The 23215-nt window shown below is 43.6% G+C and overlaps 1 long non-coding RNA gene across 1 annotated transcript; it reads left to right on the forward strand.

The window, feature by feature from the left end:
* Positions 1-6736: 6736 nt before the first annotated feature.
* Positions 6737-7958, forward strand: LOC131257472 (uncharacterized). Its single transcript, XR_009177431.1, has 3 exons — positions 6737-6942; positions 7206-7277; positions 7640-7958. It is a non-coding gene; the product is annotated as an uncharacterized LOC131257472 (long non-coding RNA).
* Positions 7959-23215: the final 15257 nt, after the last annotated feature.

Raw genomic sequence — 23215 nt, forward strand, 5'->3', positions numbered from 1 at the left:
CACGTGGACCTCACCATAGGAAATGCTCGCGAGGGAATGCTTTTTATTGTAAACATGTTGGGGTCATGGAAGTTCGGATCAAGCTGATTTTATGTCTTGCCTTCATCATTGTTTGTGTGGCTTTACCAACGGTTTGGATGGCCCCGACAAACATCGAGGTGGGCCTACTGCGGAAAATAGAGTCGTTGTCATTAATGAGCCTTGTAGCTCCATCAGATGGCTATGGTAGGGCTGAAAGTAGGGCGGGTCGGGTTAGGTCAGGTCAGGTCGGGTTGGGTTGGGTTGGGCCGGTGCTCAACCCTAACCCAATTCAAGGTTCCCATACCTCAACCCTAACTCAACCCAACCCAGCCTTCCCAAGCCCAACTCAAGCGGGCTCGGTTGGATTGGTCAGGTTGATCAGGTGGATACATGCTGATATTTTTATTATTACAGTCTATTTGAGAGAGAGAAATCCAACGTATATCTTATTAGCTTGAGTAATAAAAAATAACATGGACTATACTAATGATACCTGATGGCACTGAAATTTTTTGTGCCCTTAACAAAGACAATTCACACTCAATTATATATCGATCAGGTTGGAAAGTCTAGACCTCAAAACCCAAGCTTAACCCAAGTATTACTGGTTGGTGTTTGTATAACCTAAGCCCCAGTGCCGAACCCTATACATCGTGCCCGAGCCCAACCCAATGCCAGGTCCATCCCGTGTCAGTTGGGTTGAACCCGCCGGACTTTCATCCCTGGGCTATGGTGTTAACGACCTCGTGTCAGTTGGGTTGAACCCGCCCGACTTTCATCCCTAGGCTATGGTGTTAACGACCTCGCGATCATATGTTTTATCTCATGAGGTGGACCCTACGTACATCTGAATTTTGACTCCTCATATTCTACGTACACATGTCACTGACATGATGACTCCACAGGTACTATTTTCAAGTGAAGTGATGACCACCGGATCAACGGTCCACATCAATCAAACCCTTTTGCTAACCGACACATTTCTTGCGCACATGACTATGAATCACGCCATAGCATAAAAGTGAGCTGGAAATGCTTCTAACCTTTGGATCAATTTCCTAATTTTAACAGGTCAGGATTACCACACGTTTCAACACTTGAGGTCTTGGTATCGATCCGGAGCGGGGGTGGCTAACATGGAGTGTGTGTACTGACACGGGTGTGTACTAACAAGCTGACCCAAAAAAAGAAAAGGTCCCAAAAAATTAAAAAAGCAGAGAAGCGTTGCCCGGGATTTGGACGGGGCAGTGTAGCATACACCACCGACCTCAGTGATGTGTCGACGTGGCAAAGTTCTGTGGGTCCTACCTTAGGAAGCAGATTGCCTGGTGTACCACACACCAGCAACCTAGCTGGTATGCGTACGTGTCGTACGAAGATGAGCGCTTACGCTCCTCGAGCTCCGGGTTGTACGAATGGTTCAAAAGATATCAAAGTTACATGGCCCTAAAATGATGTATTTATCATATCTGCACCGTTCATCCATTTTTTGAGATCATTTTAGATCTTGTTCCAAAAAATGAGTAATTTCCAAGCCTCAAGTGGACCACACCACATATAGCAGTGAGACAATGATTTTCACCGTTAAAAAATTCATAGGCCCACCATAACGTTTACTTTATATCCAATCTGGATGAAGAGAAAAAAAAAAAAAAAAACAAATACCATATTGATCTAAAATTTCTGTTACCTCCCAAAGGGTTTCAATGGCAGACGTTGAATTCTCCAATACTATTTACAGTGGTTCACTTGATTTTTGGATCTTTCTTATTTTAAAGCTCAAGCCTTACCACGAGCTCGCGTGGACGGTCGGTTTGGACATGACTCATACCTCATATCTCATGATGAGACTCACAAAACTTCGTGATGTCGACACACCAGCACATTAGTAGTGTGTGGTACACCAGCCAATCCGCTTTTCCCTATCCTAAGGTAGGTATTATATAGCGCCTTTGATCCATTTTGAATGGCGTATAAGCATCATGGCTAGATCTAAGAATCCCGCAGGTTAGGTTGGGTTGGTGCTCAACCCACGGTTCCCATACCTCAATCCTAACTTAATTCAATTCAACCTCCGGTAAGAAATTTTCAACTCAAGTTCAATCTAAGCAAGATAGGTTGGATTTAGTCAAATTAGTCGGTAGATATAGCCTAATGTTTTTATTAAGACATTAGTTTATTATATTTTAGTACATGTCTTATTTTTTATATATTTAATTTTATTAATTATATATATAATTATTTATTATAAAAAATTTCATTTTTTAAATAAATAAATTAAAATATAAGACAACACTCCTTTAAAAGTCAAGATGTTGTGCACCATGCAACCTTTCTGGCATAGAGAAATTCAATGTAACTTGTTATCCTGAGTCCGTAAATTAATGAGACGCGGCCACACTGAAATTTTATGTGGCTTCGACAAAAACAAATATTATGTATCCAGTTCGGATTGGGTTGGGCAAACCTGCGCCTCAAACCAAGCCCAGTCCAAGTTTTATCGGATAAGTGTTTGTATAGCTCAATCCTGAGACAGAGCCTAATACATCCTACCAGAGCCCAACCCAATGTCGGGTCCGCCACCGGTCGGTCGGGTCGAATCCGCCCAACTTTCAGCCCTAAGCATGGCGAGGCTCAGGAAGGTTTTAACGGCGGAGGTTTTCATACCTACTGTTTCTTATAATGTGGCTCCCTTGCATTTTGGATCTTCTCAGTTTTAAGCTCTTATTTCAACATAAGTTAGAAAAACTGATGGCTAGACTGGATGCTACGTCCACATCGTGGTGTGCCACACAGAGTGCTTACGCGTGTATGGGTTCCCTGTGGGGCGTAGGCTGTGGGAAATTGACGTCTGTTGTGGTTCATCGTACTCGATAGCTCATCGTACGGTGTCCGGGTTTGCAGCCTTGATATTGCAGATTATATCTCCAACTCACACGTACCCATCTCAAGAACAACCACAAAAATTTTAATACTCTAGCATGGTATTACCATCCATGCTCAGGCAGACATCTAGTACACGTGGCACACAAGTATCCCAATTCAAATTCAAATTGTCCAAATAGTGGTCCCATTTCAGATAACTCCTAACTCAGGAAAAATCATCGAAGGATTCTTTTAACTGTCCGACCAGTGGCTAAATAAGGAACGGTTACAATTAAAGGCTGTCTCTCAATCACTCCAAATTCAGCTAACAAAGATCCACTTGTAAGTTCGGGATTGTCCATTCAATCTTGCTTTTACTATATCTATCATCAACTCGGTCCACAATTTAATGGTTTGGATTGCTGCATGTGTAATAGGAATGTGTATGCGTATGGATGGCCATACTCTGTCAGTTTATCAAAGTAACTCAAATATTAATTAATTTGAGAAATGGAATAATTAAATGCAGTTGATGGTCACCCTGCAAAGAAAAATGAAAAGATCGTGCAAGAAAAAAGAAAAAAAAAAAAGAGTGACTGGAATCATCTGCACCACCTGTTAAGGGAGCCTGTGAAACGCTTAAACCCAGAGAAAATTACCACGGTAGATGTCACCTTTTACCCAGCGTCTTCCACGAAGAATCCCAAACTTCACTTCTCAATTGGACCCTGCACGTGCAGACAGAACATTTGAGGACGAAAATACCCTGCTCTTCTCTGCCGTTGCTTTCACTCGCTTTGCTTTCGCTCCATTTTCACTAATAAAGAGACAAAAAACCCTCTTCTCCGGCACGAAAATCCCTCCATCGGATCGCACCATTCTCCCGTTGGATTGCATCCTCTCCATACATCAGCTTTTTCTCATCTCCTCAAAATGGCCGGTCCATCGAAGAAAGCACTCACCACAGGTATATTTTAATATATTGCATGTTGGATGAAGCTTGCATTTGGGCTTTTGGTTCATCTATGTATACATCATCCGATGAACATGATGAATTACAAATAAAACATCATTGTGGGGCGTAGTAAGCTTTCTACGGTTGAATCGCTGTTTCCTTTCGTATGATCCACCTGATATTTGGATATGCTATGATTTTGGTCTCAAACCCTTAATATAGATGGAAAAACGGATGAATGTCGTCGATAGTCCACATACATTCAAGGTGGGCCCAAATCAGTTAACTCAGTACGATAAAAACGTACTGATCAAACTGATTTCAAATTTCAAGAGTTCTTGGTATATTTGATCTACTTCTCGACAATATGCTCGAGTTGTCGCCGACATTCCCGGTTCATGATTGGTTGAATTCCCCGAATAATTCATGAATTTGACGGACAAATTATAAAGATATGACCGGGAACATCCACAAATTCATGTGATGTTACGGAAAATCTATGAACCGCCTTGTCATTTCCATTAATTGCTCAGTCAACTTCACCAAAGTACTTGTTGAATTTCATGTGAAGCTCGTTCAATTATGTGTTAGGCTAGTTTAATTTCATTTCAAGTTCATTGAAATTCATGTTACCCTCGCTAAATTTCATGTTAGCGCCGCTGAATTTCAAGTTAGCATCGCTAAATTTCATGTTTCTCTCAATATCTAGGTTGCCTCGCTCAAATTGTAGTTTGCCTTGCTCAATGTTAAGTTTGCCCCACTCAATTTTCAGTTTGCCCTGCTCAAATTCTAGGCCGTCTTGCTCAAAATTCAGCTTTCCTTGCTCAATTTCAAGTTTGACCCATTGAATTTCCAGTTTCCTTCGCTCAATTTCAAGTTTGCCCCGCTAAATTTTCAGTTTGCCCCACTGAATTTAAAGTTTGCCCCGCTCAATTTCCTGTTTGCTCTGCTGAATTCCAAGTTTGCCCCGCTCAATTTCCTATTTGCCCCCGCTCAATTGAAGAGGTTGCCTCGCTCATTTTTCCAGAGTTTGCCTTGCTCAATTTCTAGGTTGGCCCGCTTAATTTATAGGTCACTTCGCTCATTTTCTAGTTTGCCTCGCTCATTTTGATAGTTTGCCTCGCTCATTAATATTCAAAATAAACGTCTCCATCCCACATTATCTTTTGCTTAATTCTAAGTGTTCCTTTTGCAAATCTCTCAAACTCTACTCTCACGACACCAATAAATTCGTTGACGAACATGTTCTTCCCAGGTCCATATAACATTAAGTCTGCGATGGTCCCGTTAGGCAATAGAATTCGGAACTTGAACACTTCCTCTCCCGCTCATCCGAGGTTCTACTTTTTCCCGCTGAATTTCATGTTTTGCCCGCTCAATTTCATGTTTGCCCGCTCAAAATTCATTTTACCCCACTGAATTTCCAGTTTGCCCCGCTAAATTTCATGATTGCCCTGCTGAATTTCATGCTTGCCCCGCTCAAATTCCAGTTTGCCCCGCTGAATTTCGAGTTTGCCCCGCTCAATTGCCAATTTGCCCTGCTCAATTTCCAATTTGCCTTACTCAAATTCTAGTCTGCCCCACTCAATTTCCAGTTTTCTTCGCTCAATTTCATGTTTGCCCCGCTCAATTTTTAGGTTGCCTCGTTCATTTTTCCAATTTGCCTCGCTTAATTTCTATGTTGCCCCAGTCAATTTGTGGGTCGCCTCGCTCATTTATAGTTTTCCTCGCTGAACTTGATAGTTTGCCAAGCTCATTTTGATAGTTTGTCTCGCTCAATTTATGGTTTTTCCTCGCTCAATTTCTATCTCAATTTCGTATGAAGCTTGTTCAAATTCATGAAGTGCTACATTGTTTTCAATTATGTCTGATTTTGTATACTATGATTATCTTGTAAATTTTATGTTTGATATGTTTTTCAATCCATGTTTGCAGGTGAAGAAGATTCAGTTGTAATCTCAAACCCAACCTCTAGGTGTACACTGAAATGGTGATTTGACAAGGTGAAGGGTGGAGTAGAGAAGCATCATGGTTGGCTAAATTTGTTTAGTCAATCCCCATTTTCATTTTTATTACATATTACATCCTTTAGATTTATAGGGGCTCTATTTCACCTTCTTTTTCTAAGATATAAAGGTGATATAGTATTTGAGATTAGGAGGAGACGATTGCAGTTCACGGATATGGACTTCGCCCATATTACGGGCCTTAAGACTGGATAGCTTACAGTACCGAAAAATCGTCACAATATGAGTATATTAAGAGACAAATACTTCAAAGAATATCCAGTATTAAAGAAGCACTTAATGGATGTGTTTGAAAGATTACTTAACACCAATAAGCACAAGGATGTCGTGAAGGTTGCCCTACTTCTGGTTGTGGAGTGCTTTGTTAGGGGAACTGAACTGAAAACCATGTGCAACATGGATTATATTCATCTGGTCAACTCGCTAGATGATTTCTATAGTTATTCTTGGGGTAGTTTGGCATACTATACAATGTCGCAAGGAATCGAAGCTGGCATTATCGCATCAAGTGCCCCTCGCTACAATGTATGTGGTTGCGTCCTTCCTCTACAAGTAAGAACACTTCTTATTTTCTACGTGATTACAGTCTATATTCACTTGTAGATTTTTAACCTGGTGCAATTTCATTCTAACAAATATGGGCAGTAGAGAGATTATTGACCCTATAAGAGTGTGTTGTTTCATAGATTTTATTAGAACCAAAAATCAGAAAAATAACAGTCACATGAAGGGCTGGAGAAGAGTGACAATCTCATCACTGCACCATGTCCAAGGGAATGAGCACCACAGAACATATTGGAGAAGCAACAAAAAATACAACCAAATGACAACTAGGAAGTTCTCCAGTGTTCTCTACTTATTTGTTGTTACAATTTAGATAATTTTCTGGTTTCTAATGAACAGTTACTTTGAATGTTTTAACTGTGCCTTTATGAAGGACCCTTGATGGAAAATCTGTAATAAATTCTGTTATTTACTATAATTTTTCTTGTGCATGTGCAGAGGTCTAGACAATCAAGGTTTGAAGGGTTTCTTGCCAACTGACATATCCAGGCTATGTCATCTGCTGAGCATGTATATTCTTCAAAATTCACCCATTTCTTTTTATCTGGAGCCTTGAATAAGAATGTGCATATTTATCTCTCTTAAGTTTTACAATATCCAAGTAATATAATCTTAATAAAATAGTTGCATAATCTTATGCATTCATTTGCTTACTCCTACCTCAATATATAATGGAATGCTCAGTGTTTTTTTTGCCCGTTGCATTAAAAAAAAAAAAAAAAAAAAATCTCTACCCGGTTATGAATTTTTTTGTCCCTTGCCTATTTGTATAGAAACTTGAGTGGAAACAGCATCCATGGACCTATTCCATCTTCAATTGGAACAATTGCTGGGTTGGAGACTTTGTAAGTCTGACATTCACATTTGCTATTCCGACTGTGAACCTGTTTAGTGCTTATTTTATCTTTTTCCCCCCTATTGTAAACTGATGGTTCCTCTCTCTCAGAACTAGTCTGCATGGCGGAACTAGTTTGCATGGTTTTTCTCGTTCATATCCTGTGAAATAGTATAGAAATATATCTGGGCTAGTGAGTCACGAAGGTGAAAAACATTGTTTCGCAGGCTTCTTGATGAAACTGATTCTGACATACAATTAAAAGTTTTAAAAAACTGATTTTCTTCCTAGGGGATCTGGTTGGAGTTCTAAATTTTATATTTATATTTATTTTGAATTTTTTCTATGGTGGATGTTGTGGTTTCCTTGTAGGGATTGCCAGATGTCGATCATTGGTTCTACAGCTGCACATGATGGATGAAGGACAACCAGAGTATGCCGAGTTTCTATGGTTCTACAAGTGTAACTTCAATGGTAACAAGTTGACGAGGAGGGCTTGCATGAAAAAATTGAAAAACAATTCTTCATTTTGACAACCAGAGTACTTTTTGCTGCATTGAATTGGTTTTCTGTTTGTGATGAGTGTTAAAGATGGTGCATCGTTTGTATATTTTAATTTATCCACTTATTCATCTATAGATAATGAGTTTATATATGAAGACGGTTTTTCAATATGCTTCATCTAGCTCGGTAGGTGCATTAGAAATACTTTTATCACCCTCTTCATGAATTGGATTCCGTTTTCTTTTCTTTTTTTAAAATTTTTTTTTCTTTTCTTTTGCTTTTTCATGTTAAGCCATCAATTCTAGACTTCTACTCCTTAGACTTCCTCAATTTCTTATGAATGTTATGTGACCATTTATAATGAGGCTCCATCATTTGAAATATGCATTACAGTTAATTCCATTAGTCGATATGTTCAGTTACATATTTTCTCAAACACATGTTACTGTTGACATAGGAAATAGAAGATGGTGAGGCTTATTCATTGTTTGTCATATGTTCCAGGCGAAGTTCTTGGTATTCTTGGCCATTATACCATGGGCTTTAGATTTTGTGGTTCATTACTACATTCTCATGCCATTTCTAGACAGGTAACCTTTTCCTATCATACTACCTGTATCTCATGATTTCTCGTGCTGTTCAGTGTCAGAATTCAAAATGTGTGTTTTTCTTTTCCTTGTCAAACCTCTTCATTTCTAAGTACAGTTTAAAATGAGAAGATATTGCTTCTTTTTCTATTTTAGATAGTCATCATCATCTAAGCTTTACCCCACTAATTGGGGATCAGCTACATGAATCCTGTTGCACCATTCTTTTCAAAATTTATCTAGTTAATCTTGTAATTATTCCCAATAGCTTACAAATTCGTATGCAGATCCAAAGATTTATTATTATTATTATTATTATTATTATTATTATTTTGTTCTTTTGACAGCCTTAATATTAAATACAAAATATTCTCGACCCTTTTAATTGTCAATGCTACCCACTCAACCATTGAACACTTCAAACAACTGAGAGTCAAGAAACAACTACAATATTTCATATTTTTATTTTTATTTTATTTATTTTTTTGGCCTTTTTTCCATCTAGAGCTTATTCAAAAAATCTGCTTCATTTACTTTTTGCTTTTGCTCTATATGGGAATCGTGGTGTCTTTAGAGTTTATTAGGTGGGATAATTGAACTACACTCTATTTTCAGGTTTACCCATCCTTTTTGGTGGACATTGAAAGGGACTACTTGGCCTTAAGCAAGCGGTATCCAAAATTATCAATATCCTCGGAATTCATAAGGTATGATGACTTTTCTTATTTCAGTTGCTTGCAAGTCACGACTATCTTACTTGTCTTGAATCTAAGCTGAAGTGTGTACTCAGTATGTATTGTAATCGATCTTCTCAATTTTCCTTAGATTGTTCTGCACTGGCCAAAGGGAAACTTGAATCTCTCATTACACACTCCGGTGAGGTATCTTCTCTTTTTAAGTTGCCCTGTTACAGTGCAATGTAGTTTGTCATCTGCCTTCTTTCTATTGGCTGCGTAGTTAGTTCTACTTGTGTTGGGGGAGAGTTCGGAAATGGGGCTATTTTTTATGGGATTAAGATTAGATTTTTATGCTTCTGCATTTCTCTGTGGCAGAAACTATTCAAAATAAACAATTTATTGTTTCTGCTTGTGTGGAATAGATTTGAGCATGACCTCGTTGAAGTAGATGCTAGAGAGGAGCCAAAAGAACCTTCTGCAGAGCCATTGGTTGAGGAACTAGAAAATCCCAAATGCAAAAGCACTGTATGGAACACAAAGGTGAATCTTTGAGAGACTTGTCATGTGCTATGAATGTGCAAGGACCAAACTTACTGCTAGATGATACTCTTCCTAGTGAAGTCGACAAGAACTTGCTGAATTGTGTATAGCATGCCTAGAAAGGCATTAAGAACAACAGTTGGTGTTTATTATTCCAACATGCTATGAAAAACTATAATGTTCTTTTATGCACACACATCTCACCGAGTGCTTCAACAGGTCATGTGAAATTTATAATATGAGTGAATTTCAACAGTCGAACTGCCCCAATACAAGTAAATGCACCTAAGAGCAGCATAACATGTAGTGCTCTGAGAGCACTGAAGCATTTCAACCCAATATAAGAAGGTCATTTGCTTGTATTACCCCGGTAGATGGTGATCAGAAGTTTGAATTTTCTAGGCATCGGAGCATGGGTTTAGCAACGGTGTAGTCGAAAGAACAGATTGGGGATGAAAGTTTTAAGACAACAAATGACTTCCTGGTGAGTCATTGGTCTTTTTCTTTTCTTTTTGCCTCTTCACCTACCCTGTGTTTATCTGTGAATTAGAGATGTCTAATGAGGACTGCATGCATCCTTTGATCATGTTTTGATTCTTGAGGGAAGCTGCAATGAGTTTGTTGGATAAGAAAGGTGGATCAAGATAAAGACCCACGATTTTAGAGATATGTACCATGTTCCGTCGACCATTTATGTGTTGACCATAGTGGAGGCGAGACATAGCGACAACCAAACTCTCTTTGCAATTCCATGTTTCATGTCCAACTTGTAACTATGGGAATTGCTGTTTGGGTTGGCCCCACTTCGACCATTTCCTCTTTATTGAATTGAGTTGTTACTAATTTTCTGAATAGGATTCTTACTAAACAATCGTGTGAATTATTTTTTAAATGACTATCAGGTGTAAGATTCAAAATAATAATAATAATAATAATTAGATGATATATTTTTTTTAATTTACAGGATTTTAGCGACGGACCAAATCCGTCGCTAATGTCTGAACAAGTTGAAAATCAACGACGGATTTGAGTCCGTCGCTCGACCTTATCTGTCACGAATATTTTTAATGATGAATAATTCAAGTGGGTTTTTTCGAATTTAAGCGACGAATTGTTATTTTTTTGCGACGGATCTTATTCGTCGGTAAACTGCGACAGACCTTATCCGTCATAGATTGAACGACGGATTTTATCCGTCGAAAAAACAAATGACCCAGTAAACAGCAACAGACGAAATCCGTCATGTATTTGGTTTTACGACGGATTTGGTCCGTCGCAAATATGCAATTTTAGTGTAGTGCTAATGACCAATCCATGGAGGCGATGAGCTAGAACGTGTTGAAAATGACTATTGAGGTAAGGCTAAACTTCCCTGTTTTAATGGCTTATTGTGTATAGAAAAATTTCTTGACTGTTTAGCCGAAGTAGAATAATATTTTAATTACATGGATGTACTAGAACATAAAACGGTGAAATTAGTAACATTCAAATTAAAGTCTGTTGCTTCTACATGGTGAGAGCAATTACAACTCACACGTGCCTAATAAAACAATGCACCCATCCGATCATGGCCACAGAAGAGAATCCTCCTTTGATCACGATTCCTCCCTAGTAATTACAAGCAGGTATTGTTCTAGCAATACCAAAATTATCGAGATGAGAATCGAACCATTATATATTAAAGAATTTCAGTGGTTGGCAATGTGAAATGACCTGTCAAAAATTGAATCACATAAGGTAGCACGTTTTATAAGTGGGTTACGATTGACAATTCAGGACTGAGTTCAGATGCACCTGATCAGGACTGTAGATGAAGCGGTTCAGTTGGCAAGTAGGGAAGAAACACAGCTTACAAGAGTCCCTACTCGGTCTTACCTTTAACTCGGCCCCTCATGACAGGTCCAAAGCAGGATTCAGAGTTGACACGAGGAAAGGAACCTGTAACGCCCTGAAATTCGGGGGTCGAGCATAACTCAGCTCCCGAGTTCCAAAACATCACTTATGCAACATAATTAATGAATGATGTATGTTGACTGTATTAGCACATAAACATGGGATAGATTAAGCCAAAACACAGATATGATTCAGGGATAAGTGAATAAAGCAAGCGGAAGACTTATAGTAAAATATGTGTACAAGTGTAAGTCCCTGAATTACATATACAACCAGATCATGTAAAAGTGTTATTTATCAAAATTATAAGTACAAGTTACATCATTTCAGTTCCCAAAATAGTAATCCCATAGATCCCGCGCAACAGACCGAGGCTCGCTAGAACCCGTCTGAAAACTGCATATAGGAGAAGGCAGCCTCGTCGTCATCCAGCTCCCGCTCTGCCTCAGACGTCGCATCCACATCTGCAACATCAGGGCCTAAGACAGAGTCTGGTGGGTGTGCAACACCGCCCCAGAAACGTGGGAGTGAGTGATCAACTCAGTGGAACAATAAGGCACTGGTTAACATGTTATCAGTTCAATCAAACAGTAATGATAAAGCAGGACAATTAAAGAAATCCTAAGTACTCTTATTAATGCAAGTATGAATGCGGTATGATGCGTGCCCTCACGCGTACACCCTCAGCGTCTTCCTCTTACGTTACGCATGACATCGCCTCAAAGTGCGCCACATCTACAAAGCACATGCAAATGCGGTGCATGGATATGATTACCAAGTTGTTATTAGTCCAATTCATACAGCAGGATTGGGAAGCTAAGATACCTTCCTCATATCACCATCCAAACAGTGATCCATACTAGGGTCGTCAATCCTAGATATCTCATACGATCATATAGTTGAGGTCGTAGCAAAGGGCTCGTCACCAATCAATGCACGCCTTTCATGCCCTTACTACCACAGATCGGCTCGTCACCTCCTTGCGGTATCCAGGTATGCTCGAGGTCACTACAAAGGGCTCGTCACCAATCAATGTAGGCCGACAGCACGAATATAGTGTCCCATACCACCATAATCGGCTCACGAGTTAAGTTGCTCACTGGTCACTACGGGTAGGCTCGTCACCCCTAGGCCGACACTCGACCACGGTGTCCCATACCACCATGTCCGGCTCATGAGTCTTAACGGATCGTGTACCATGGTTATTAGGATTCCACTGGTAAGTTCGGTACCTTAGATTCAAGCAATAGCGCCCATCCACGGTTAACAGACACCGGCCAATCGGGTTAGTTGACGAACTCGACTAGCACGAGCGCACGTTGAATTGAACGACATAGAGTGCGCAAACACTCCGCGTGGCCAAACCACTGCCGCCAACTCTAATACGACTCGGGTTCGTCTAATGCGTCTCACGTGGCGAAAGCAATCTCAACCACGACCAAAGGGTCAATTACCGATTTCCTGGACTAAGGCATAGTCCCAAACATCCTACACTACGACAGATATTCATATGGAATGTAAAACAGTAATGGAACAACCACTCAAATCATGGTGCATACACATCGAAGAATATCAACTTAACATAAATGTAAGCATAGGAATGCTTGAATTTAAATAACTTGGAATGTAATGCATAAAAGAAATCATGCGCATCCATAGGAGTATTGAGAATCACTTCTCAACGCCCACATTTAGTGTAATCAGTTACACTTAGATCATGCATGCATTTCTACAAACACTTAGCATACATGGAACAACATACATGACGCATGTTGAAATACATGCACTTAGACAATTCCTTTTATCAAGGAGTTGTCATACATGCATCTAGCATACATACATGACCAATAATCATGGCAAGCACAAGTGCGTATTTTATACGTATACGGTACTTTATAAATACACTTAGAATACACAAATCTCAATATAGCACATGCATATCAGGAAAGCAATGCAAACATAACATTTGACATGTGAAATCTCATCCATAACAAGAATAAATCACTAACTGGGATTGAAAGCCCTGAAAACCATAACCTATACACTTAAAGTCCGCACCTTAAGCGAAGAAAGAACCGCCGAACTGATTTAGACGAGTTGTCTTCGTCAACGGCGCAAGAATACCCTAAAATAAGGATAGAAATGAGATACAACAACACCAAGTCTAATCTAAGCTCTAACACAGGTTAGGGTTAGGTTAACCCCCAAAGAACTCAGAATCGTCAGAGGAACGATTCAAAGTGAAGGTTCAAAGGTGAAGAAGAACAAGGAAGAATCAAGATGATTCACCAATCAATCTCTCTCACTAACTCTCTCTTTTCCACTCTCTTTCCAAGCTAGGGTTAGAGAAAATTCGTATGGAAATGAGAGCTAGGGTTTAAGGACTATATATAGGCCTTAAAATGATGGAAATAACCCCAGGGTCAAGGTATACTTAGGTTATAACCAAAGTACGCCTTTCTCGATCCAACGAAGCACTTCTGGTGGGCCTATAACCACGAAAGGTCGGACTTAAGCTCACCGACCATGGATCTAGGTCAGCAGAGTTTTCATACCGACCGGCTCTCCATCAACCGTGGCGGACCACACTCAATTCAACGGTCACAAAATCTATCAGGTCCACGAGCACTAGGATATGCCCGGGCCAACCATCCTATTCGAGGGTGAAATTGGGTCAGAATCCAACGGTCAGAATGCTTAAAATCGTCGCGCAAGCGACACGACTCAGATTTCATAAAAAGCTTATTAAATTCCAACCGTTCTCATACTCTTCACTCCGAACTCAACCAAATCGACCCAGAACATCAGATCGACGTGATTTTTGAGGTGAAAACCAAGCCCAACTCAGTGACCGCAACAGCCTAAGATCATCGCCATCGGACTTTCGACGCGCGGTCTAGATCCGATCCAGATCTTCCAAAAAATCCCCAGAACAACTGGATTTAGCGATGGATCCCAGATTTCAGAGTAACGTAGCGCTCACTAATCTGCACGTTTAGAGCCATGCAGATACAATTTAAAGTGATTGATGCGAATTTCACAAGCAATCAAGTAAAGCGCTAATTACCCCAAAAACAACTACTTAAGGAAAGATTAGCACAAAAATTTCCAAGGTCGTTACAATCTACCCCCCTTAAAGAAAATTTCGTCCTCGAAATTCATACCTTCGTATAATCCTCAAGGATCAGAGGGTAGGTCTTCCTGACCTCAGCTTCAGATTCCCAAGTAGCCTCTTCTACGCCATGATGCGTCCATAACACCTTCACGAGAGGGATAACCTTGCTACGCAGCACCTGCTCCTTTCTATCCAGAATACGTGTCGGTTGCAGTACATAAGTGGCATCCTCACTTAACTGCACTTGCTCCCAACTGATAATATGCGAAGGATCAGGAACGTACTTCTTCAGCATAGAGATATGAAATACGTTATGCACGCCCGCAAGAGGTGTGGGCAAAGCAAGGCGGTAAGCTACCGCTCCCACTCGATCCAGAACTTGAAATGGACCAATAAATCTCGGCGTCAGCTTCCCCTTCTTACCGAACCGCAAAACTCCCTTCATAGGAGAGACCTTCAGAAAAACATGATCTCCCACTACGAACTCAAGCGGTCGACGCCTCGTATCCGCATAACTCTTCTGCCTGCTCTGCGCTGCTAGAAGTCGACGTCGAATGATGTCAACCTTCTCTGAAGTCACCTGCACCAACTCTGGGCCAAGCAAACTACGCTCACCAATTTCTGCCCAACAATGTGGTGCTCGCACGGCGACCATACAACGCCTCGTAGGGAGCCATGCCGATACTAGCCCGGAAACTATTATTATACGCGAACTCGGCATACTGAAGAAATCATCCCAACCGTCTTTGAAATCCAAAACACAAGCTCGCAACATATCCTCCAGACTTGATTCACGCGCTCCGTCTCGCCCATCTGCTTATGCGGATGAAACGCGGTCCGAACTTCGCCACACCCATTGCTTCCTCGGATACGAGTCCGTAAGATAGATGTAAAACGCGTGTCTCTATCAGACACAATCTTCATGGGAACTCCATGTAGACGCACTATCTCCTTGATATACAACCTAGCCAACTCGTCTGCAGAGTAAGTGACTCTGATCGGTAAGAAATGCGCCGACTTCGTTAATCGATCGACGATCACCCAAATAGAGTCAAATCCCTTTCTCGTCCTCGGCAACCCAGAAATAAAATCCATAGAGATGAAATCCCACTTCCATTCAGCTATAGGCATGGGCTGCAACAACCCAGGAGGTCGGCGATGCTCTGCCTTGACCTGCTGGCACGTGAGACAACAAGAAACAAATTCAGCAATCTGGACCTTCATATTGTCCCACCAATAAGACCTCTTCATATCCTGATACATCTTCGTGCTACCTAGATGCATCACAAGCTTAGAACTATGGGCTAACTTGAGAACCTCACGTCTCAAGTCAGGGATGTCAGGAACACATAACCGGCCATGAAAACGTAGGCCCCCATCAGAACTAACACTCCAGTCGGAGTTCTCATCTGTACCAACCCGCTGCCTCATCTTCACCAAAAGCTCATCATCTGCCTGAGCTGCAATGATCCTCTCGTCGATAACGGGCTGTACACGAATGTGTGCGATAACCTCATACGGCTCAACCACCGTAAGCTTCTGCTCAAAATCGCGCACGAACTCCAACATCTCCCACTCTGCTATCATCAGCGGAGCCGTAAACTCCAAAGCCTTCTTGCGACTCAACGCATCAGCCACAAGGTTCGCCTTGCCAGGATGGTAAGAAACATCGAACTTGAAGTCCTTCAATGTTTCCATCCATCTGCGCTGCCTCATATTCAAATCACGCTGCTTGAAAATATACTTAAGGCTCTTGTGGTCGCAAAAGAGCTCGAACTCCTCACCATAGAGGTAATGTCTCCAAAGCTTTAATGCGAAGATGACCGCCGCTACCATGTCGTGCGTAGGGTAATTCTCTTCGTGTTTCCTTAATTGACGCGAAGCATAAGTAATCACCCCGTCCTTCCGCATAAGGACACAACCTGCACCAACGCGAGAGGCGTCGATATATAATATACTTAACCCCTTGCTCGCAATACTAGCACAGGGGCGGACGTCAACTTGTCCTTCACCTCCTGCTAACTCCGCTGCTCACTCCAAGCAAACTTCAAATCCTTCCGTGTCACCGCGATAACGGTCCGGCAATCTTCGAGAAGTCCTGAATAAAGCGTCGATAATATCCTTGCAAGGCCAAGAAAACTCCTCACCTCGAAAATCGAATAGGGTTGCTCCCACCGCAGCTACCTTGGCAAGGTCGACGGCTATACCTTCCTTGGACACCACATGTCCCGGGAACTTGACTTCCTCTTTCCGGAAATCGCATTTCTTGTGCGAAGAGCTGATGCTTCCTAAGAGTACCCAAAACCGCTCTTAAGTGCTCCTCGTGCTCGCCGGCTCGCCGAATAAATCAAGATGTCATCAATAAATACAATGACGAATCGAAACAGAAACGGCCGAAACCCTGTTCATCCGATCCATGAACACGGCCGGTGCGTTCGCCGACCGAACGACATCACAAGGAACTCATAATGACCGGATAGTCCTGAAAGCGGTCTTCCGCACGTCCCCATCCTTGACGCGCAATTGATGATACCCTGACCGCAGATCAACCTTCGAAAAGTACCGTGCCCCCTTCAATTGATCAAACAGATCATCAATCATGGGTAAATGGTACTTATTCTTCACAGTTACCAAATTCAACCTGCGATAATCAATACACAATCGCAAGGAACCATCCTTCTTCTTCACAAACAGAACAGGTGCTCCCCAAGGAGACACACTGGGCCGAATAAAACCCAATTCCAACAAACCATCTATCTGCTTCCTCAACTCCTCCATTTCGCTCGGAGGCATCCGATAGGTGGGTAAAGAAATGGGCGCCGCACCAGGCATAAGATCGATAGTAAAATCAATCTCACGTTGAGGAGGTAATCCAGGAATCGACTCAAACACATCTTCAAACTCCTGAACTACCGGCGTACTAACCAACGCCAACTCGGCCGAACTCTCCAACAGAGAAGAATAAAAATCAATACGAATAGGGTAACTGACCTGAACCGGGAAAGTAACAGTCTCGCCCTCAGGTCCATGGATCGTCACTGATCTCGCTTCACAATCAATCTCAGCTCGCATCCTCGTGAGCCAATCCATACCCATAATAACATCGTAGTGATAAAGCGGTGCGACTAGCAAATCAACACGGATCGATCCACTTCCCAGATCGACCAAACAATCCATACAACGCTTGCCCAAGGCAGAGGACATCCCCGTAGCGGTAGTAAGCGTCACTCCATGCATAGGAACAGATCTCAAACCCAAACGCCTAACTGCCGCATAAGAAATAAAAGAAGTAGTGGACCCTGTATCCACTAGCACAGAAACCGGAATACCTTCTATATGCGCTGTCACCTCAAAGGACCTCGGCACCAAGTCAGACATAGGCGCTTCAGCTGAAAGCGCATGAACACGAGCCTGCTGCTGACGATTCGGCGGAGGAACCATGGGCCGCTGAGGTGGCCTAAAACCAGGAACTGCAGGTCTGAAGGATGGATGAGCTGGCGCTGATCGAAGAGGAGGAGGAGAAATAACCGGAGGCATCGGACGGCTAACCCTCTGCGGTGGAGTAAAACCACCTGCTCGCATACGGGAAAAGCAGAAACGGTCCAAGTGCCCAACCTTCCCACAATAAGAACATCTCAGATCGGCTCTCATCTGCTGAGCGGGCGCGAACGCCTAGGAGGAGAATCAACACGCGGCCTCTTACCAAGGAAAGGTGCACCGGAAATCCGATCTCGGCCTAGGAGGCATCGGTGCTCGCATGCGGGACGCCCTATCCCCGTCCTCTTCGCTCGCAAGGACATGCTCACTAGCTCCGCATATGAAGAAATGCTAGCACAAAGAAATCTTCGATCGGATCTCGTGTCGCAGCCCCTCGTAAAAATGCCGCATCCTCATTGGTTGATCACCCAAGATCAAAGGAACATACCGCCCTAACTCGAAACCGGTTCTCATACTCCGTAATCGACAACCCTCCTGGCGGAGGCGAAGGAACTCACTCTCCTTCTCATGTCGGTGCGTAACCGGAAATACTTCTCGTGGAAGCGCGCCTCAAACGCCCGCCACGACCACACAAAACCTTCCTCGACAGTGCGAAGCACACTGTCCCCACTACAAACCGGCCTCCTTCTCAAACATGAAGGTGGCAAGCTCAACTTGCTCGACCTCGAACAGTGAAGCGGCCTCGGCATCTTAGAGATGCGGTCAATCCAATACTCGGCCTCCTCGGGTCCATGAGAACCCGCAAAAGTAGGAGGTCTCAAGTGCTGGAATCGTTCGAATGTGCCGCTGGCACTGACACTTGCACTGGCACTCCCAGATGGAGGCATAGGTGAAACAGGTGGAGTCGCCCCTTAGGGATATCAAAGATGCCAGCCATGGAGGAGAGGAACTCCTGCTGCTGCTGCTGCTACTGCTGGCATCAACAACATCATCTGCTCAAACCTATCAACAGGTGAAGCAGAAGAAGGTGCATGGCTCGGCTCAGGAACCGAGGGTGTGACTGGAGGAGCCATAGGTGTCGACCCAACACCAGCACGAGATGGACCCGCCTGCGGATCTGACTGGCTATCGCTCAAGGGAGGAACCCCAGCAAGCGACTCAATCAGAGAAAGACGGGCCGAAGTCTTCGAACCCTTAGGAGGCATCCCTACATTAAATCAAAGGATGCAACCTGTCAGATTCTAAGTCACATAATCCATCCACACAACAACAACACAGCACAACTCCAAAAACAAACCACATGCATTCCATTAACCAAAATCGTCGCAATACAAGTAGTGCAGCAATACATGAATCACGACTAGGAAAGCATGAAAACAACAACATCTAACACTTCAAACAACCACAACTACTACAACCACTAACAGCTACAACACTACAACAACACCAACTACAAGCCAACAACGGCCACACACAGAAAGAAACACCAAACAAAGCAAAGACGGCCACGACGATGCTACTCGTCGGAATCAGGAGACGGAGGCGGAGCACCCTTATCCTGCAAGCAACACAGGATAGACTTCAAAGTCCGGGACATCTTCTTGAACTTGTGCTTAACCAAGCCTCGAAGATCCACCATCTCCTGGCGTAAAGCAGCTTGCCCTTCTTCAAGCCGTGTAAGACGGGCATCTCTGGCAACCTGCTCTGCGCCCTGCTCTGGCACCACAGGAGGAGAGCGATCACTCGAATCCTGTGCCTCAATCTCTTCCTCGTCTTGCTCTGCTTCTTCCTCAGACTCCGCACCACCTTCAGCATAACTCTCATCGTCACCACTCTCAGACCCGGCCTCACCCTCAGAGGCAAGCCGACCAGAACCAACCTCCATCAGCTTAAGGGTCCTCAAGTTGAGATGACGAACAGGGACCGGCTTCTCAGCTCCAAGCCTATAGCCAAACTCATGTGCGATCTTGCAAATGAGGCGGCCAAAGGGAAGAGACTCGGTCCGTCTACTCGAACGAGCGATGAGAATAATCTGACGCAGGACGTACGTCGGCACACACAACTTCGCATCCTGCCCCACCTGATATAGAAAATCTACCATCAGGCGCGTACACTCGCTGCGGTTGCTCCACCTGGGATACACATTGAACGTAAAGATGTGGTGAAGCAAACGGAAGTCGTCCGTCATGTGAGAAGCCAAAAGACTCTTATTCGGCTGCCATTCGACCAGACGACCACACAAGGATCGGGTGCGACGATCCCTCTCGCGCACACTGTCCACATTCTTCTCGCTGGCATGCACTTCCCCAAGTGGCACCTTCAAGAGTCGGGATATCAAAGCAACATTGACAATTCCAACTCGACCGCTACCACAGGGAATCTTGAACTGCAGAGGATCCAGCGAAGGCTCCAGAATGTTGGCATAGAAGGCCCGAACAGTGCTAGCATTCACGCGATACTCGCCTTCGAACAAGGGACCCCAACCAGCCCCTTCTAGGCGCTCCAACAAGAAGAACTCACCAAAGAGCCGCGGATCAACATGAGCCTCAAAAAGGACTCTACGCCCCTCATAGACTCCATGCGACAATTCCGCCAACAAGGTCCTACTGACAGGAGCTCGAGGATCGAGGTCCCGCTTCGTCTGGAACTCGCGCGTGGCGGACGTGCTAGCGGCGGCACCTCTCGGCCTCCGTGCACGGGTTGGGCGGCTCGGCCCGGCTTCATCCACGGGCGCTCTCTTCTTCCCCATCAAGGAAAGAAGGGAAGAAATGGAAAAGATGGCCGTCACAATCTCAAAGAGGGCCATGAGAAATGAGAGAAAGAGAGAAATAGGAAGATGGTGAAGCTTCCACACAACTATGAGCCAAAAAGGGAATGAAAGTGCTCAAATGAGAGGGAAAGATGGAGAAATCAGCAATGGAATGGAAGATTTGAGAATGGAGTGATGGGTTTGCACGAAAATGGGAGGAAGATGAAGATTTGGGAGAGATTTGAGAGAGTTTGGAGAGGTTTTGGGAGGAAAGGAAAGCTTGGAGGTGGGTGTTGTGAAGGAAATAGATGAAAGGAAGGGTTTTAAAATGAAAACCGTGGAGGGGTGGGCCACACAAGCCCCATGGACGATCGGCCCGCGTCGGTCCGGCCCGCCTGGCCCGGCGATCCCTCGCCGAACCGGCGATGGCATCGCCGGTCTCTAGACATATCGGCGATGCCTCGCCGATTTGGCGAGGTCCTCCTGGTCCTCCTTGGTCCAAATGATGTGGTTCCCCCCCTGGGTCCCACAGAAAATGCCCCGATTGGCCCCTTGTGTAGTTTGAAGCCTATCGGGTCATTCTGACAGAAATCTGGTTCAACCGGCGATTTCTGGAAGGTTTAAAGATGAATAATGGGAAGATAGACCATCTACACTCATTAATAGAGGGTCTAGAACAGGTTTCAGGTCGCTGTGTGTGATCAGGTAAGGGTACAGACTCGATCTCGGCAAAGGTTTTCAGGAAACTTTCGCCAATAGAAACTATGGAGCACAAACACAAAGCGATGATAGACCCGCACCCAATTACACTATAGTGGCGACAACGTGCGGTGTGTGACCATAACCCAGGTCCGGTTTAATCCAGATCATGCTCTGATACCAACTTGTAACGCCCTGAAATTCGGGGGTCGAGCATAACTCAGCTCCCGAGTTCCAAAACATCACTTATGCAACATAATTAATGAATGATGTATGTTGACTGTATTAGCACATAAACATGGGATAGATTAAGCCAAAACACAGATATGATTCAGGGATAAGTGAATAAAGCAAGCGGAAGACTTATAGTAAAATATGTGTACAAGTGTAAGTCCCTGAATTACATATACAACCAGATCGTGTAGAAGTGTTATTTATCAAAATTATAAGTACAAGTTACATCATTTCGTTCCCAAAATAGTAATCCCATAGATCCCGCACGATCGAGGCTTGCTAGAACCCGTCAAAACCGCATATAGGAGAAGGCAGCCTCGTCGTCATCCAGGCTCCGCTCGCCTCGACGTCGCATCCACATCTCGCAACATCGTGGGCCTAAGACAGTCCGGTGGGTGTGCAACACCGCCTAAACGTGGGAGTGAGTGATCAACTCGGTGGAACAATAAGGCAATCGGTTAACATGTTATCAGCTTCAATCAAACAAGAATGATAAAGCAGACAATTAAAGAAATCCTAAGTACTCTTATTAATGCAAGTATGAATGCGGTATGATGCGTGCCCTCACGCGTACACCCTCAGCGTCTTCCTCTTACGTTACGCATGACATCGCCTCAAAGTGCGCCACATCTACAAAGCACATGCAAATGCGGTGCATGGATATGATTACCAAGTTGTTATTAGTCCAATTCATACAGCAGGATTGGGAAGCTAAGATACCTTCCTCATATCACCATCCAAACAGTGATCCATACTAGGGTCGTCAATCCTAGACATCTCATACGATCATATAGTTGAGGTCGTAGCAAAGGGCTCGTCACCAATCAATGCACGCCTTTCATGCCCTTACTACCACAGATCGGCTCGTCACCTCCTTGCGGTATCCAGGTATGCTCGAGGTCACTATAAAGGGCTCGTCACCAATCAATGTAGGCCGACAACACGAATATAGTGTCCCATACCACCATAATCAGCTCACGAGTCTGGTGTACTCACTGGTCACTACGAGGAGGCTCGTCACCCCAGCGTAGGCTGACAGCTAGACCACGGTGTCCCATACCACCATGTCCGGCTATGAGTCTTAGCGGATCAAGGTACAATGGTTATTAGGATTTCACTGGTAAATTCGGTATCCTAGATTCAAGCAGTAGCGTCCATACATGGTGAACATACAACAGACAATCGGGTTACTTGACGAACTCGACTAGCACGAGCGCACGTTGAATTGAACGACATAGAGTGCGCAAACACTCCGCGTGGCCAAACCACTGCCGCCAACTCTAATACGACTCGGGTTCGTCTAATGCGTCTCACGTGGCGAAAGCAATCTCAACCACGACCAAAGGGTCAATTACCGATTTCCTGGACTAAGGCATAGTCCCAAACATCCTACACTACGACAGATATTCATATGGAATGTAAAACAGTAATGGAACAACCACTCAAATCATGGTGCATACACATCGAAGAATATCAACTTAACATAAATGTAAGCATAGGAATGCTTGAATT

Source organism: Magnolia sinica, chromosome 10 (genome assembly GCF_029962835.1).
Source record: "Magnolia sinica isolate HGM2019 chromosome 10, MsV1, whole genome shotgun sequence".
Lineage (NCBI taxonomy): Eukaryota > Viridiplantae > Streptophyta > Magnoliopsida > Magnoliales > Magnoliaceae > Magnolia > Magnolia sinica.